The sequence below is a fragment of the Homalodisca vitripennis genome, chromosome 3 (genome assembly GCF_021130785.1).
Source record: "Homalodisca vitripennis isolate AUS2020 chromosome 3, UT_GWSS_2.1, whole genome shotgun sequence".
Classification (NCBI taxonomy): domain Eukaryota; kingdom Metazoa; phylum Arthropoda; class Insecta; order Hemiptera; family Cicadellidae; genus Homalodisca; species Homalodisca vitripennis.
Genome location: NC_060209.1, coordinates 45,215,758 through 45,233,949, shown reverse-complemented (window position 1 = coordinate 45,233,949; position 18,192 = coordinate 45,215,758). Strand labels below are relative to the sequence as shown.

At 32.9% G+C, this 18,192-nt stretch overlaps 1 long non-coding RNA gene across 1 annotated transcript; it reads left to right on the top strand.

The window, feature by feature from the left end:
* Positions 1–5,062: 5,062 nt before the first annotated feature.
* LOC124358637 lies at positions 5,063–15,312 on the top strand. Its single transcript, XR_006922053.1, has 3 exons — positions 5,063–6,390; positions 7,142–7,306; positions 15,179–15,312. It is a non-coding gene; the product is annotated as an uncharacterized LOC124358637 (long non-coding RNA).
* Positions 15,313–18,192: the final 2,880 nt, after the last annotated feature.

Below are 18,192 nucleotides of genomic sequence, written 5' to 3'. Positions count from 1 at the left end.
CAAAAATCTTCAAAAATTGGGTTACAAAAGAAGTTTTGCCAAGTATTCGTAAATTTGGTGAGTACAAACTTGAAAACAAGATTAAATATTTAGAGGACGAAGTTAAACACTTGCAAATTAAAGATGAAATAAAAACGGAAATAATCGCAAAACAAAGTGTAAAAATTGACTTAATGAAACCAGACCTTGTTTGTAAAAATTTTGATAAGAAAAAACACCATGTTTTTGTATTAATTAAGAAGAATCACATGTGGGAATATCCTTATTACGTTATCAGAGCTCAAAAAAGAGAAATACCGAAAAGATTGAAAGAACTTGAAATTGATTACCCAGAAATGGAAATTTTATTAAGACATGGAGATCCAAATAGTATAAATCTCTACAACCAAATGAAAGAATCTTTGAATATTTTATACAACGGAAATAATTTTACTACAAATATGGCAGAATCTCGACTGATTTATAGAATATCTAAATTACACGATGAAAATGTTTCTAAATTTTACTAAAAACTCTCGATTTATTATATTTTGTTTGTAAATGTTTAGCATAACTAGGTAACCATTGTAGAATTCTTTTTTCATATTCACAAGGCATTTCGTTTTTATAACTTTCGCTGAAAATTTTTTAGTACAATCTTTGCAAAAAGCATCTTTTCTATCTTTACTATACTGCCAGTTATTAAATTCAGAAATATGTTTAATTTCTTTACAAAAGTAACACTTTTTTTCTTCTAAAGTTAATTTGTGCATTTTAACATATAATTCCTTACAATAACAGTCTTTTTTATTCTTTTCCTTATAAAATTCTTGACACTTTGTACATTTCTTTTGAGACTCCATTTATATAGAAAAAATTATTACACGATGAAAATGTTACTAAATTTTATTAAAAACTCTTAACTTATGATATTTGGTTTGTAAATGTTTAGCATAACTAGGTAACCATTGAAGAACTCTTCCACATTCGCAATGAGTCGGTTTATTTTGACTTTCTCGGAAAATTCTTCTAGCACAATCCTTACAAAAAGCTTGTTTTTTATCTTTACTATAATGCCAGTTGTGAAATTCTGAAATATTCTTAATTTCTTTACAAATACAACATTCTTTCTCTTCTAAAGTTAATTTTTCTATTTTTTCGTATAATTCTCTCTCATATTTACTACGACAATCCTTACACATAGACAGACCCTAATCCTTCTTTTTTATTCTTATTTTTATAAAAAGCTTCAAAATCTTTAAATTCTTGACACTTTGTACATTTCTTTTGAGACTCCATTTATATAGAAAAAATTATAGCTTTGACTTTCTCAATTCATATTCATAAAACTTTCCGGTTATTTCTTCATTATTTAAATCTTTTATACTATAAGTTACAGGATCTGTGTTATTAATTTGATAAATCACAAAGATTTCTCTTGACCAATTGTTCTTATATTTGTTCGAAAATGTTGTTTTTTTACTAACAATTCTTACATGATCATTGATTTTAAATTTAGTTTTCGTGTGAATTTCTGGTGGAATATACTTGAAAACGGTCTCTAATAACTCCTTTTCTGCATCCTTATCTACGTCTTTGGGCTTCATTTTTACTGTGCTGTGAACTGTATCGTTATAATATTGTTTACGATTTTTTGAAGAATATCGATCCATTTAAAGTTTTTATTAATCTCAAAAATTACTTTCATTCTCTCATTTTGAGTTCTGTTATATCTCTCTACAATACTTGATTTCTCTTCGTTTTCAGTATGATAAATCTTAATGTTGTATTTTCTCAAAACATCATTAAATTCTTTATTTTTAAACTCTAAACCCTTATCTGCATGATCCAATATGGTTTTATGAACATTGTAATTAAACTTCTCTAAATTTGAAATATTTCATCATGTGCCTGGAGATTCTCTTTTCTGATCTCATAGCTTGTAAGAACATTTAAGGTCTGAGTTATTTCGCTGATTTTCCAGTTATTGAGTTTTATTATAAGGCCGTCACATGAAAACCATTTTTAAATGGCTACTTAGATAAACCTTAGAGAGATGATAGCTATTGGAAGATTTCTGGGACTTCTTACAAATCAATTTATAATATTTACAATATGAAATGAATTGCAAAAGTTGGAATGCATATATGTTCGTTAGTATGCTCCTACAAAGTAATATAGACAGCCATGCACAATTTCATACCAGATGTTGGAGTAGTTACTCGATGTGTATTTAGTAATTTCTATTGAACTTTTAAGCTGAGTGAGAATAAGTTCTGGTACCATTTAACCACTTCTCAATGTTTGTTTCTTTACAAAATAATTCAACCAAATTGCCATTCATACATTTTATCATCCTTCGAGAAAATTTACAAATACTTATAAAAAAAAAATACTTGAATTTGTATTACTTTCCTTAAATCTCATAATAGTTATAATAAATTAATTACAGTGTAAACAATGAAGTCGATAGAAAGAAAGCAACGGTATTCATCCCAAAGCTGTTTTAGAATTGTTCTAAATTACCAGTCAATTACAATTCACTGAAACTGTAATGGCCAATGGAGCAGAGCCGTAACATCATGTGGACACAATTTCTTCATGGATCTGTGTGTTTTGGAAGGAATATACTGTAGCTACTGTATTCTTAATTAATTACGATACAAAGTATTTTAAATTTAATTAAATAGTATTTAATTTCAATGGTTGGAATTTAAAACAAAATAAAGTCACTTGAAAACACATGTTTATTTTTATAAAAACCCACCACTCTTCTAGTTTTAAAATAAAATTTATTTATTTTAAGTCTCAATTGGAGAATCAACCAAACGAGTAGTGCATTCTTTACAATATATTTGGATACTTAGTGGTCTAACGTACATTGAGCCAGTTCGTCAGTTTCGGACATGAGAGTAGGCGGGAGCAGGGAAGGGCAGGTAAGATGGTCAGGCCCTACTGACAAGGTGACATGTAACAAAGAAACGAGCAGGGTCGTCCTCCAGGATCAGCCATGGTTCCGACCCAGACAACGGCCTGCTGATAGACACAAGACACACGTCATTGCCTGATTCCAACAAAGGAGCCTAGTCGTGGGCCAATTGTCAATAAAATGTTACTCTACGGTACATAATTCTACACCACACAAATCGGCAATAGCTTAATCACTTCCTAAAACCTTTGAAAACACATACATATATAAAATACAAAATATTCCCTTACTTCTTCATATTTTATTTTACAAACATGTCTTCTTATCTCATACTGAAGAAAGTCTCTTGAGAATTCCATGAAATGGCAAGCAGGCGCCATCACACATCTAGGTTGGAGCATCATAGTCTGAAGAGGGCTACTTCTGAGGAGAGAATTCTAAAAACGTATTCATCCATACTTCCTAAGTAAATTAAACTATCATATGACCAAATAAGTTGCACAACTGTGTATATAATTAAATACATTTTTCATACCTATATGTACACAAGGGATATGATTTTGCAACTTTGCAACATGAAAAAGCTTGATGTATATATGATGTGAAATGCATTTTAAATATTCATTCAGAAATTCATATAGATATACTACACTTACCCGACCAACAGATAGTAATATTTAGAGAGTGAGAAGAAAATGAAGTTATTGTTGATCCAAATAAAACAAAAATAAATCATTTGTGTTCCAATGAAACTTACAAAAATTCCCGAAATCTCATGTAGGCCTACACGGAAATGATCCTCAAGACTATTTTTGAGGCAGGAAAAATTTAACTCGAAAATGAAGGAAGTAGGGACCTCAAAAATATAAACGAGGTTATACACTGTAAATCCAAAGCAACCAGAACTGTTCCATCTTGATTATGCTACCAAATGTTCGTGGGCCAATGTGTTTTAGGGACTTTGTAACAATTAACGGCGTCGTTTACAAATATTTTGTGGAGGATGCATATATCAGAGGGGTTGCAACCAGAAATGACGAAAGGCGTGAATCTGTTTTCCTCCGTAGACTAGTGGATATAGCGACGGCTCTCTAATTGAAAGATCACGGGTTCAAAGCCAGCATAGACAAGAGCTGAGGCTTACAAGAGATTAAAAAAGGTGTAAATCAAGCTAAAGAAATTCAAATACAATATCACGGTTACTTAAACTCTTTGGATTTATATATATGCTAATCATTCCAACAAATCCTGCAAAACTTTGGGATAAATTTACTTGTTACATGTGTGAAGATTTCAAACTACACCATGACTTTCACAGTTTGTGTCTATTCGAAATTGAGGATATTTCAGTCCTCCGTTAATATGCCGTGGAAAGAACTCGGCTTGCTTGTTCCTATCCAATGTATAAAAATTAATACACTCGAAGTTGAAGAACAATACTGTTTTTTTTAACGAAATGTACAGTATTGCAAACGTTGAGCACGATATTTTATTGAAACAGTTTAAGAGGGTATGTTACATTAAATCCATCCTACAAACAGTCTACTTCACAATATGAGAAATTTGTATGAGATTTGCTTCGGTGTAAACATAAATGCTAACATATTATGCATTAAAATACATAAATACTTACTCGTATATAAAACTTAGTACTACTATTGCGTTTGCCGTTTACATTTTGATTATAACTTAAACAACGGATTAACATTGATATATCCATGAAGCATGAATGAAATGTTATAATGATGGGCCCTGGTTGTGCACAAGTGGTACCTCACCAGTTGCATCGTGGCAGAATTCGTACTACTAGATTAGTTTAGTAAACAGTCAGTCGGATGTCAAAAATTGTTATCCGGCTAAACTCGAATAGCTGTTACACATAACAGAGTTAGCTCTTTGCCACTGGTGTTAAAATGGAACAGACTAATACAATCTCGAACTCACCGTAATATTAATAAAATATGAAATAATTAATAACTTTGATACCTCTATAGTTCTAAGATGTGTTGTTAAACTGCGCAGACATTCGATTTATAAAAATGGTTCAATTTAAATCATATGTTTATTTTAACAGTTGTTTTTTGTTTGTTTATATTGACAGTTGAATGTTTATTCTCAGAATATCTAGTTGTTTTTCAAATACAGTACTAATTTTAAGACTGTTGATAAAATCTTTTAAGAGATTGTCAATTATTTTGTTATTTGAAGTGAAGTATGATTTTAATGTTAAACTAACAAATTGTTATATTAATGTTTTATCAGTGCAAACATGAATAATACTTTGAAGTAGTAAGTTACACAATTGCTAATTTCAAAACCAGAATACGAAGCAAATTCAGCTGCGGATGTCATCATAAGTAAATTATATACGTGGAAATGTTATGCCAGCCTATCGCTTGAAGTTCCTCGAAAAAAATCTTACGCTGGCGCATTATTATTTAATGCCTTTATCTCTTTAGTTTTTGGAATCCATCAAGTTGAAAACATTTTTTCTTGGCTAACGCAGAAACCTGGGAGAAGTGACTGAGACAACTGAATGGACTAGGCTATCATAGGCTGGATCTAAATACAAAGATACATTTAAAAACTATACTTATCCATACAAAATTGCTGAGCTGTCAATTTTTAAACGTATCATTCTTTTAGGAATTAATCATGGTCTTTAATCCATCTTATAATTACACACCTTTTGAAAAGCTATGTCGTAGAGTCGGAAATGTATACAATGTAGCTACAACCAGTTATCGTTACACGAAACTTACTCTAGTACAGGATTTCTCAGGTTACACAATTCTCATAATTAGTCCTTGAGAGTGAGGCTCGCCAATTATTTCCGAAATAAATTAAATCTGTCGTATTAAAGCAGGGCTTAATATTATTTTAAAGTTTGTTTTGGGCTAAGGAGAGTAACCACGTAGTATCCATTCTACTTTTGAACACTTACAGAATGATTTCAAGATGAATTAAATACGTCATAACGATAATAATCCAATGTTTGTTGTCCTTTAGATGTAAATATTGCGTGATAGCTATTGGACAAAATGTTCGGTGTTAACCGCTGCAGGACCAGGTGGAGTATAAAGTAATTGTTGGATATTTATCCATGGAAACTTAAAACACAGAACAATTAATTATTTCATTCTTCTTATTTGTTTCTTTACACAATATTTATAATAAAATCAATTTACGTTTCATATTGTTCTACAAAATATATGTACAGACCTGTACGAGATTTAACACACCAAAACTTGAGGAAAAGGTACCACTGAACCAACTCATAGTCTATGGCACTACTACCCCTAAGAGTTTTACATTTCACACGACATACATAAATAGCATGGTACTGCTAATAAAGACCAAGACAATCTTCACAGACAGCGGCAGAGACTTCACTTAGAACAATAACAAGAACTGTTTGTACATACCGGTGAACACTCTTCTTCTCTGCAGGAGGACAAGTGACATTCATTGTACGCGAATAGGTAAGGGAGATGAACATTTTATAATTAAAATACTAATTACTAGTTGAATATTAAGGTAGGTTTCTTATAAAGTTTACATAATTGAGTAATACATAAATTTGTTTACCCCATCTTAACTACTTAAATCACTTCCTATAAATTTGCTAAGGGCCTAATTCCAATACAGAATAATAATTGATACACTAGTTTAATATGAAATAATTCGTATATTACTACAGCAATTATTTACTTACTTTCATATATTTCGAAAATTTTAGAAAATTTTTCCTATGTTATTTTTAATGGTCGGTTAATTTAGAAGACACTGTTTTCCTCACATTATAATTCCTATAGCTAATGATCTGAACATATATATATAAATATACAGTATGCAAATTTCTAATTAACATAAAGTAGGAATGTGTTTGAAAGGAGGTTATGGTTTCTTACTCAGTTTAATGTGTTTTAAAGTATATTGTGCGTTGTGTAACAAGTCATTGGCAATTTTCATCTAAATAAAAATAATTTTTGTTATTACAGTTTACATTGTACTGGTACATTCTTCTACCAATAGCCCAATGGGACAATTTTTGTAACTTTTTACTATTACTCAAAACTTCTTATGTTGTATTATTAAAAGAACCCTCATTGTTTATTTAATCTTAATACACAAAGTACGAAGTAAGTTAGTCTATTTTACTAGAAACAAAGATGTGTTTGTCACACTTCGAGGGTACAGTACACAATAAAAGTAACATTGCGGTCGTTGTAGGGCCTAAGCCGACTTCTCTCCGCTGCTGGAACACCGGATGGATGTCTCGCCACCTAAGCAGTTTACTCTGAGAATACAGCCTGTCTCGGTTACGTGTCAGCTCTGCTACTCTTTCCCCTCAGTTCCTGGCTCTCTAACTGGGATCTGACAGCGGCATCCGATACGGTGAGTCAAAGGTTACTCACCTATTTTATCTTCATTATTATGGGCATACTGGGTATTTAGAACAACCCCGGTGACGTGTATTGACTTACGAGTGGAAGGGCATCCTTCCCAGGAGATAGTTAGATATTTGAGATTATTGTGTAACAAGTGGTACACGTTTTTGTTTTACTTTGTAACAATGGAATGTTTTTGTAATACTTCAGCTTACCAAAGCAATGTATAGTAACTATGTTATAACCATCTAACACCTTATACTGCTTAGGTTGTGGTAAGATCACTTGCCTTATTATTGAGTGTTTACCACAATGACAGAGTTTTCTACACGTCATAACGTAGGAATGGTAGGAAGGGCTGATTCAATTTTAATATTGAGTTTACCTCCAGTTCACCTTCCTTTTATTGCAGCGTCTGATATCTGACGCTGTCTCAGACTTAAGTACTGGAATCTGTAGTCATGGTTGTCTGAAGAGATCCAAAGAAAGTCGGAGATGAAGAAGCTCTTTACTTTACATCGAAGAAACTCTTTACATCGTTTTGACATCATAGACACCTATAAACAGGTGAGATGGCAGTCTCATTGTCTCATCCGGTGCAGAATCGCGAGCACTACGATGTTTCTAACACGATCTCTAAGATTCCAGGAGTCAAGTCTGACACATAATTAGATACCAGACGCTGCAATAAAAGGAAGGTGAACTGGAGCTAAACTTAACATTCAAAATGACCGTTTGTTTTGTGTAAATATAACTATTAATTTGGTCCAAAAAACTCTTAGTTACTATTTGCTGACTTCTTGTGTTGATGAATTTTCATCTATTGGACGGCTAATAAATATGGTTATTTATTCAGAAAACTGACTTTATTGGAGTGTAAGTCCTTATATTTCGGAAGTAAGAATTGTGTGAATAATATTAATATTTGTGAGTAAATTTGTTCTTATTCTTAAAAATTCAAAAGATGTATGCCTAACTTGATTTCTTAAGAGAATTGCTGTAACATTAAATAGAATAGAATAGAATATGATTTATTTATTTATTTTTTTAAATTTGAGCTATCATCAGATATAAAAGAGTTGCTTGCGTCTTATATAATTTATAAAGATATTTGAATAATATCCCTAATTTGTAACCTTGGCAAAAAAGATTTAACATTTTCTTCAGAATGTATTACAACTTTAAACTGAGTCTGTCTTACGAGATTGGGGATTTTGAGTTAATTGGGAGGAACAGTTTCATTGTTAGTGTCTCTACAGATGACTGTGCCGCGACACATACATCACTCAATTTTAAATACAGAAAATATATCGGGTTTAGTCAAGATGAGATCCTGGAGATGATATAAATTCCTAAGAAAGTTTGACCACCACAGCCGCATTGGACAATGTGGATAGAGCAGACATCAAAATCTCTTAATTCCTTGAAAGATATGAAGTTTAATCACGATGAGACCTTTCCTGGGAATGGTACTGTGGCAGGTTAAAATATTACATTATGCCGCATTGGACGGAGCGGCCCGGACATCACAATCTCTTTTATCCTGGAAAGATATGGAATTTCGTTATAATATAATGTAAGGGCCGTTGCAATTAATTCTAATACAGAATAATAATTGGTACACTAGTTTAATATGAAATAATTCATATATTACTACAGCAATAATTATTTACTTACTTTCTTATATTTCGAAAATTTTAGAAATTTTAGAAATGTTTTCCTATGTAACTTGTATTTTTAATGATAGGTTAATTTAGAAGACACTGTTTTTCTCACATTATAATTCCTATAGCTAATGATCTGAACATATATACAAATATATAGTATGGACATTTCTAAAAATTAAAGTAGGAATGTGTTTGAAAGGAGGTTATGGTTTGTTACTCAGTTTAATGTGTTTTAAAGTATATTGTCCGTTGTGTAACAAGTCATGGGCAATTTTCATCTAAATAAACATTTTTATTTTTGTTATTATAGTTTAAATTGTACTGGAATTTCGCTATAATACGAGCATTTCTGCGAGCGGTATCCTAAGACCGGTTAACCTCTACATGATGGCTCGTTGAACGGAGCAGTATGGACATAAAAATCTTTTTTAATTAGTTGAAAGATCAGGTTTAAAATTCAAGACTATTCCTGGGAGCATAAATACATCCCTAAGGCAGTTTCACCAGTATATCATGCTGCGTTGGACGAAGCAGAACGAGCATCACTATATAAATTTAGTCCTGGAAAGATGTGGAGTTTCGTTATGGTGAGACTGTTCTTGGGACAGAATTCCTAGGACAGGTTGATCGCTACATTATGCTGCGTTGGACAGAGTGGAACGTGCAACTCTAACTTTTCAGTTCTATAAAGATGTGAGGATTTGTTATAATGTCAGCATTCCTGCGAGTGTTATCCTAAGACTCGTTGACCACTACAAACCCGCACTATAATTCCGTATTGGACAAAGTGGCACGGATATATCAATGTCCTTTTTTAATCCTTGAAAGGACATCATGATTGAGATATCAAATTTAATACCCCATTTGTAAACATGTATGGCTTTAGTTCCTAAAGATTTATAATTAACTAATGCTGGTAATTCCGCACTAAAAACCCGCACTATTTCTGAACGGATTTAAAACAAAGTCAGTATTGTTAATTTTGTCATTAAAATTGCAATAAATAATTACTTTTGAAACTTTGATGTGGGATTGAAGGTCTTTGGAATATCAAAGTTTGACAAATTTTAAATGCCACAATGTTGAAATGGAAAGTGATAATAGATTATCATTTATTTTCAATTTTTTCTTTAATTAGCTTTACATAATTGCCACCTTTTATTGCTATTTGATCCAACGGGTTCTGAGATACGAATTTTAAAATAAAAAACTCAAATGGACGGACACTAAACGAAGGGAGATAAGACATACGTTTATATTAACTATTATCACAGGCCTACAGTGGTTTTGGTGCTGAAGGTTATAGAGCTGATTTTAAGTTGAATTGGGGTGCTGAATCCAAATATCAGTTTTTACCCTATCAACTCTAGTTTTTATGATAGCAATATTTCCTGATAGCAATATTGTACTTACACATTAAAACTTGAACAAGCTAACATGGGTATATTATGTTAATAATAAAAAAAAAACACAAAAATGATAAAGCCTTTATATATTTGTAGAGCCGTTTAACCACGAAAACCACAGTAAAAGTTTACAGTACCATTAAACACAAATACAATTAATTTTTGCGCAGATGAAACTAATTGAAAAGAAGAAAAACAAAAAACGTCATTCAACACATCGGAAGCTTCTTTTGCGTGACTTTCCTGAGTGCACTTTGTTCAAACAGTCTCGTTTTAAGCAGCAGCAGTAATCTGCCATCATATGGGTATCCCATCTTCCTTGGTAGCGGTCCTCCATTGTTTTGATATCCTGGTTAAATCTTTCACCTTGTTATTCCCTTGTGTCGCCCAAATTTTCCGGAAAACAATCCAATTGGCTGTGGAGATAGTGGACTTTTATGCTCATGTTACATTCCAGTGATTTGAAATTACTGAACATACTGTTTACGAGCTCAAGATATTTGTAATTTTTTTTTATTTCCCAGAAAATTTTTTATAACATCAACAAATAATAGCCAAGCTTTTTTTTTCGATTTCATTCATTGACTGAACAAAAGCCGGATCTTTTGTAAGTAGTCTGATTTGTGGCCCATCAAAAATTCCAGCTTTAAGTTTTTCTGTACTTATTTGAGGCAGTTTTCTTCCTATGTAGACAAAACATGGTCCGTTCTTATCAAGAGCCTTTACAAATTGCTTCATTAGGCCTAACTTAATATGTAGGGGCGGTAAGATGATTTTCTCTCGTTCAACTAAAGACTCAGCAATAACGTTTTTTTGCCCAACAACCAAGTTTTCTCTCTTAGGCCACTCCTTTGTTATCCAGTGGTTTTTCTGTCCCTACTATCCCAGAGGCACAAGAGACAAGGATATTTTGTGTAGCCACTTTGCTGCCCAAGAAGAAAGTTTACCATTTTTAGGTCTACACAAATCACCCAGCGGTGTTCCTGATATTTTATCTTCTGCAAGACCAAAGCTATTGTCTCATATTCTTCTTTCATTTCAGTTGAATGAGCAATTGGTATTGAGCCAAATTTGTTACCATTGTGAAGGAGAACACATTTCAAACTACGCTTGGAGCTATCAATAAATAAACGCCAATCGTTAGCGTCATATTGTGGGAGTCCCATTTTTTCCAAGAGACCTTTAAAGTCTACACAAAAAGTAAGATTGCCTTCTTGAGTAAAGAAAGGCACCAGATATTTTTCCCTTGTTCGATAAAAAGTAAATTTTGTACCTTGTTTTCATGTATTTAATCTTGAAGCCAGTAGTTCGGATGTTTCTTTCGATTAGTTCAGTTCTCTAACAAGATCGCTTAGTTCATCTTGATTAAATATTTGAGGATTTGTTGATACCCCCTCGTAATCACTGTCATCATTAGTGTCAGAAATATGTTCAAAAAGATCACCTTCGTCCTCGCATATATCTGGTAACTCCTGAAGTATTGGAATCGGTATTTCCTCTGAATGGGATACCGGACGTTTAGCTGATGGCAAATCAGGGTATGCCCACTTGTGGCGATTGTTTCGATTGATTCCCGAAACATTTACCAAGCAAAAATAACAGTCGTCAATGTGGTATTTTGGTTCCCTCTAAACCATTGGCACGCCAACTTTAAGACTCTTTCTTTTCCCTGTAGTCCACTGCCGTAAGTGTTATGTAAATGTCTTGCACACAATATGGGGTGCCCATGTTTTATCTTGGTCTCCAAGCCGAACACCGAAATATCCAAGATATGCACGTTTCACAAAGCCTGTAATGATTTCCTATTTTCTTTTAACGTATACTCCCCGCAAACGTAACAAAACACATCAGGATGATTAACACAGCTTCTTCGACTTGTACTCATGTTTTCATGTTAAATCAATAACAAAAGTAAAGCAAGTTTTGAATAAATACTCGCAAGTTTCACAATAACTCACAAAGTTTGAGGTTATGTCTAGCTAGCTGTTCTGAATGGCTGAGAAGAACTAACGTAACATCAAAGGCCACCAAACTGAGTCGTGATTCGACAGATAGCACTGTTGGTTTTGAAAACACGTTGGCTTATGAAATAGTCATAAACATGGAAGTTCATTGATATTTTCTTGTATAATAGTATATACTGCAGAGGAAGTGACACGATTAGTTTATTTATAGAATTATAATTTAACTTTGAGTAATTATTTCCTAAATATATCAAATATTAAAAAAATTATCAGAGGTTTTATCATATCTAAAAAAGTAAAGCATACAAAAAATGGGTATCATTTTTGAATTCAGCGCCCCAAACATAGTTTAAATTAGCTCTAAGATTCCCGGCACCAAAGAAAAAATATTTTTCTGTAGGCCTGTGTTATACTTGTTTTTGTGCCTACTATCACATCCTGAAGTTATGCCAACCTCTCGCGAAACACCCTGTATATACCTTATACACAGGTCTAAGAAGACTACTTCGGTAATAAATCGTCAACTTTCGGCCTTTTTAATATACAACCGGCCTGAGATACGTCTGGTGCCTCAGTTAAATTTGCAAGAAAATATACACATAGCCTATAAAGTTCCGAGAAGCCTATTTCTTGTAGAATATATCAAATTTAGGTGTTACAACAGTTTTTAAATCTGTAGCAAAAGCTAGATAGTAACGTTACCTTTAATTTATGCATTACATTACTGGTCAAGCGCTGCATACTTAATATTATATACTAAGAATTTCAGTTAAAAGTATATTCAACTAAAACTTCCAATTGTATTATTTGGATAACCTCCGTGCTCCAAAAGTGACAGCAAAAAATATTGAAATAAGAAGTGATGTTATTTTTATACTTACTCTATGCTTTCAAGACTATAAATATAAAATACATTACTTACACAGTACTTTTTATGATGGTACTGTTTAAGCATATGATTTCGTTGTTATATTATAATGTTTTATACAACTTTACTACCAGCCCTGATATCGTACAGAAAAATCATTCATTTGTGAGCCTCTGGGGCGCAATATGAAGGTATGTACCAAATTTCATGCCTCTATATTTCGTGGTTTTTCTAGGCGTTGTAATTCAGGTCATTTCATTTACACATATAAGTCTCGATAAACTAATTTGGTTATAAAGAATCAAATTCAGTCTGTTTAAATTCATTCTGCCTCTAAGATATTTCCAGTACTATATATAGTAGAGTGTGCTACGATCAAGAAGATATACCAACGAAAACCAACTTCTATTTTTCGGCTATTTTTATTTACTTTCAATCTAACCAGATTCGTTTACCTTATTTGCAGACATTCACAGATTTACGATAAGGTAGTTTTTATAACAGCGTTAAAGTAGTATTTCCATTTCATTAGATGGTTTATTGATTATTGGTGCAATCTAAATTTAAAATTAGATAATAAATTCGTCTTTGCAATCTACTTTAAACTGCTGATCAAGCACTTTTCAATAATTTAATGTTTTCTAAAATTTAAATGTAAAAAAATGTTTCTGCATCCTTGATGAACTTGGTGAAAGTGTTAACAGCTGTTAAGTATTAGTTAACTTTGTATCACGTGTCGCAACGCAGTCTGCCGGAACCAGTGTAAAACATTCCCAAATCACTAACAAAACTATTTATAAATACAAAATTAATTGAATAAACAATCTAAATTTGGGCAGAATTGTAAATATAAACCATTCTCGAATTCACTTGAAGACTTGAAAAAGTCTCGAAAAAATATTGAATTAAAATCAGACCAGCCCGTTTAGGAGTTCAGTGACATGTATACACATGTACAATAGAATTATACAAACATTAGTAATGATTTGTTTCATTTCGCTCATCTCACAGTTTATAACTTTAATAATAGTTTTAATCGAACGAACGAAATTCTGCAGAAACCTACGCCAAGCTTGGCCTAGAACCTTAAGTGCCTGTTTAGACTGATCATGTTTTGGCGTTATGGTGGTACACTAGTTTTAAACGGAGAAATTAATGTATATCCAATCCCATCGTTTCCTTATTTGTTTGGGCATTTACGGGCAAGCTCCGCTACTGGTTAGTTCTATTTATTTATACAGAATCGTTACATTCCTAGTTCTGTTAAGTTATTCGACTTGTCAGCAGAGACCAATATATAATATAAAAATATCTTAAATACAATTAAAATATGACTAATTGTATAGGCATTTAAATGTAATAAAAGGGTGATTAGTCCCATTTTCGAGCGTGTTTAGGAATAATGAGAAACCACAACACCAATGCCGTACGGACATCTGTAACTCTTTTAAGCCCGAAGGTGATTTGGGGGGGGGGGGCTTCGTCACGATAAGAAAATGTAAGGTAGTGGTACTGAATTCATACCACAGTTTGACTATTAGACTACGCTCCGTTCAGCACGGCATAGACATGTATTTAAATGGGAAACCAATATTTCCCCTAAGTTTCAATAGTAAAAAATTAATACCAATAGTAGTCCAATGGCGCATACTAAATATAAAATTTAATTTAGGCCAAGGTCGAGTGTAATATAATTGTTAGGTATGTATCTATGGAAACATGAAGCACAAGAAAATTATTTAATATTTATTGTTTTATCCAGTTTTTTTGTTTAACATATGTTACGAAAGATTTATTCTGTGGGAAAAACAGTAATTTAAGTTTTTCCTTGTTTAACAATTAGTTACAGAGTCGTATATGACCAACATAACCCTATAGCAATCAACGGAATCGCTAATGGAAGTTTTATATTGCATACGAGAGATGTACACAAATCCTCAAGTACTACTATTAACACAAAGATGATCTTCACAGACAACCTTTGTAAATCCTGGAAAGATGTGGTGTTAGGACGGGGCGGCAACACTTTACTTACAACACGTTACAAGAAGAGCTGTTTGCGCACCGGAGGATAATCTTCTCAGCTGGGGGACTCGTGGCCATTCATTGTACGCGAATAGGTAAGTAAGATGAACATTATATAATTAAAATACTAATTACTAGTTTTCTTGTAAAGTTTACATCATTAATACACAACTGAAATATTTGGTAGTCGCTATGCCATTCGCGCATGGAAATTGGAAACTTCTTTGGGGCTTGATTAAATAATTATTGTAATATTATATACACAAAGAAACTAAAATTTTTATTAATTTACTAAAATATCTTAATTAATCTGATTTTGCTATCCTCAAATTTTCTTTGAGCCCATGTGTACTATATTTAAAAACTTAAATCTACTGTATTCTTACACACTTGCAATGGGCTGTAACAATGTTATGAGAGCATACATGGCGGGATGATGTAAAGACACAAGACCATAATTAATACACTATTTTGTTATAAAATTATTTGTATATTACTACAACGATTACTTCCTTGCTTTTATATACTTGAAACATTTTAGGAAACGGCTTCCTGTGTAACTTGTATTTGTTAATGATCGGTTGTTTTACAAGTCACTGTGTTACTAACTGTTATATGTATTGACCTCAAAAGACAACTAATTATACAATCTAGGACACATCTGAAATAAGATATAAGTTTGAAAGACATGTCTGTACTGAATTCACTCCATTTCGATGTATCCTGTGTATTGCATACCTGGACAATCTTTATCTATATGTAATTAAATTTTTGGTATTTTAACTTACTTGTGCTAGTATATTCTTCAACCCGTAGGAAATACAATACAGTAATTGTCGTCTTATTGTATTACTAGCGGCCCGGCCTTCGCATGGGTATTTAAGAAACATTTAAAAAACTATTAAATGTTTGTAGTTTTCCACTTCATTATTTGGGTTACTGACACTGCAAATAGCTTGGTCAGATCCTTTATAAATATATTTGTTATATTTAGTTTCTTGAACTGAGTGATACTAATCAATATGTATGTGAGCGTTAAACGCCCAACAAATTAGTGGAGAATAAGGGACAATCTGTCTATTATCTATACTGAACCTACTTCCTGTCACATTTAAAGTAGAGCTCTACCCTCCATTTTCGGCCTCACGACGAAGATACACTGGGTATCCGTTCTCTCCGGTTCAGGTATCGTTCAAGAAACGTCTTAGTTAATTATTTGTACACGTATCGTTTTTCATACATAGTGCTGTTAATTAATTTATGCTTTCCGCATGGTCCGTGAACCATATCTTTAGTGACGATATCGTACAATGTCTGGTCAATTTGTTGCTTGGGCAGTTCCGCAACTGCGACACTATCGTTTAACTGGATTTTTTATAGCCAAAACAGCAAATTAAAGGAGATACACCTCGCTTTTGCTACACCACACTTCTCATATAATACTTGAAAAGAGAGTTTCAACTTGCATTATTTAATGGATCAGCATAGTTATGTTGTAAGTTGTATAATATGTTGTGAGTTGTGGAATTAACATCAAGATTATACAGATATTGTGATTGTGGTTTTTTCCTATACAAGTTTATTATTTTTTAATTGCATTAGTTAAGGGAGAAGCATAGGTATTAATATGTTACAATTGTTGGATGAAAGTAGAATATCATCATAAAGTTCAATATCCTAGGAATGGTACTTCCAGATAGGTTGACTGCTACACTATGCCGCGTTGGTCGGAGCGGCATAGGCATCTCTCTTGGATTCCATATTGAATCTAGGAGAGTTGTGGATTAACATCATGATGATACTAGAGTCGTGATGTGGTTATTTCCTATACAGGTGTTTGGTTCTACTTGCATTATTTAAAGGAGCAGCATAATTATTAATATGTTTCAATTGTTGGATGAGATTAGATTATCATCATGAAGTTAAATATCCAAGGAGTGGTACTTCCAGATAGGTTGACTGCTACACTATGCCGCGTTGGTCGGAGCGGCATAGGCAACTCTCCTGGATTCCATATTGAATCTAGGAGAGTTGTGGCTTAACATCATGATGATACTGGAGTTGTGATGTGGTTATTTTCTATACAGGTATTTTGTTTCTACTTGCATTATTTAAAGGAGCAGCATGGTTATTAATATGTTACAATTGTTGGATGATAGTATATTATCATCATGAAGTTAAATGTCCAAGGAGTGGTACTTCCAGATAGGTTGACTGCTACACTATGCCGCGTTGGTCGGAGCGGCATAGGCATCTCTCCTGGATTCCATATTGAATCTAGGAGAGTTGTGGAATTAACATCATGATGATACTAGAGTCGTGATGTGGTTATTTCCTATACAAGTGTTTTGTTTCTACTTGCATGACTTAAAGGAGCAGCCTGGTTATTAATATGTTACAATTGTTGGATGATAGTATATTATCATCATGAAGTCAAATATCCAAGGAGTGGTACTTCCAGATAGGTTGACTGCTACACTATGCCGCGATGGTCGGAGCGGCATAGGCATCTCTCCTGGATTCCATATTGAATCAAGGAGAGTTGTGGATTAACATCATGATGATACTAGAGTTGTGATAAGGTTATTTTCTATACAGGTGTTTTGTTTCTACTTGCATTATTTAAAGGAGCAGCTTGGTTATAAAGATGTTACAATTGTTGGATGATAGTATATTATCATCATGAAGTTAAATATCCAAGGAGTGGTACTTCCAGAAAGGTTGACTGCTACACTATGCCGCGTTGGTCGGAGCGGCATAGACATCTCTCCTGGATTCCATATTGAATCTCAAATCAAATCAAATCAAATTCTTTTATTGCAAGGACAACATGTATGAGTTGCATAGCAAACGTCAATATTGTACGAGTAATTCTAAAATTTTAAACATTCATACCACATTACCTCATTCAAACATACAGTTTTACAATCACGCATCTTTCATTCCTGGCCAATGAAACCCAC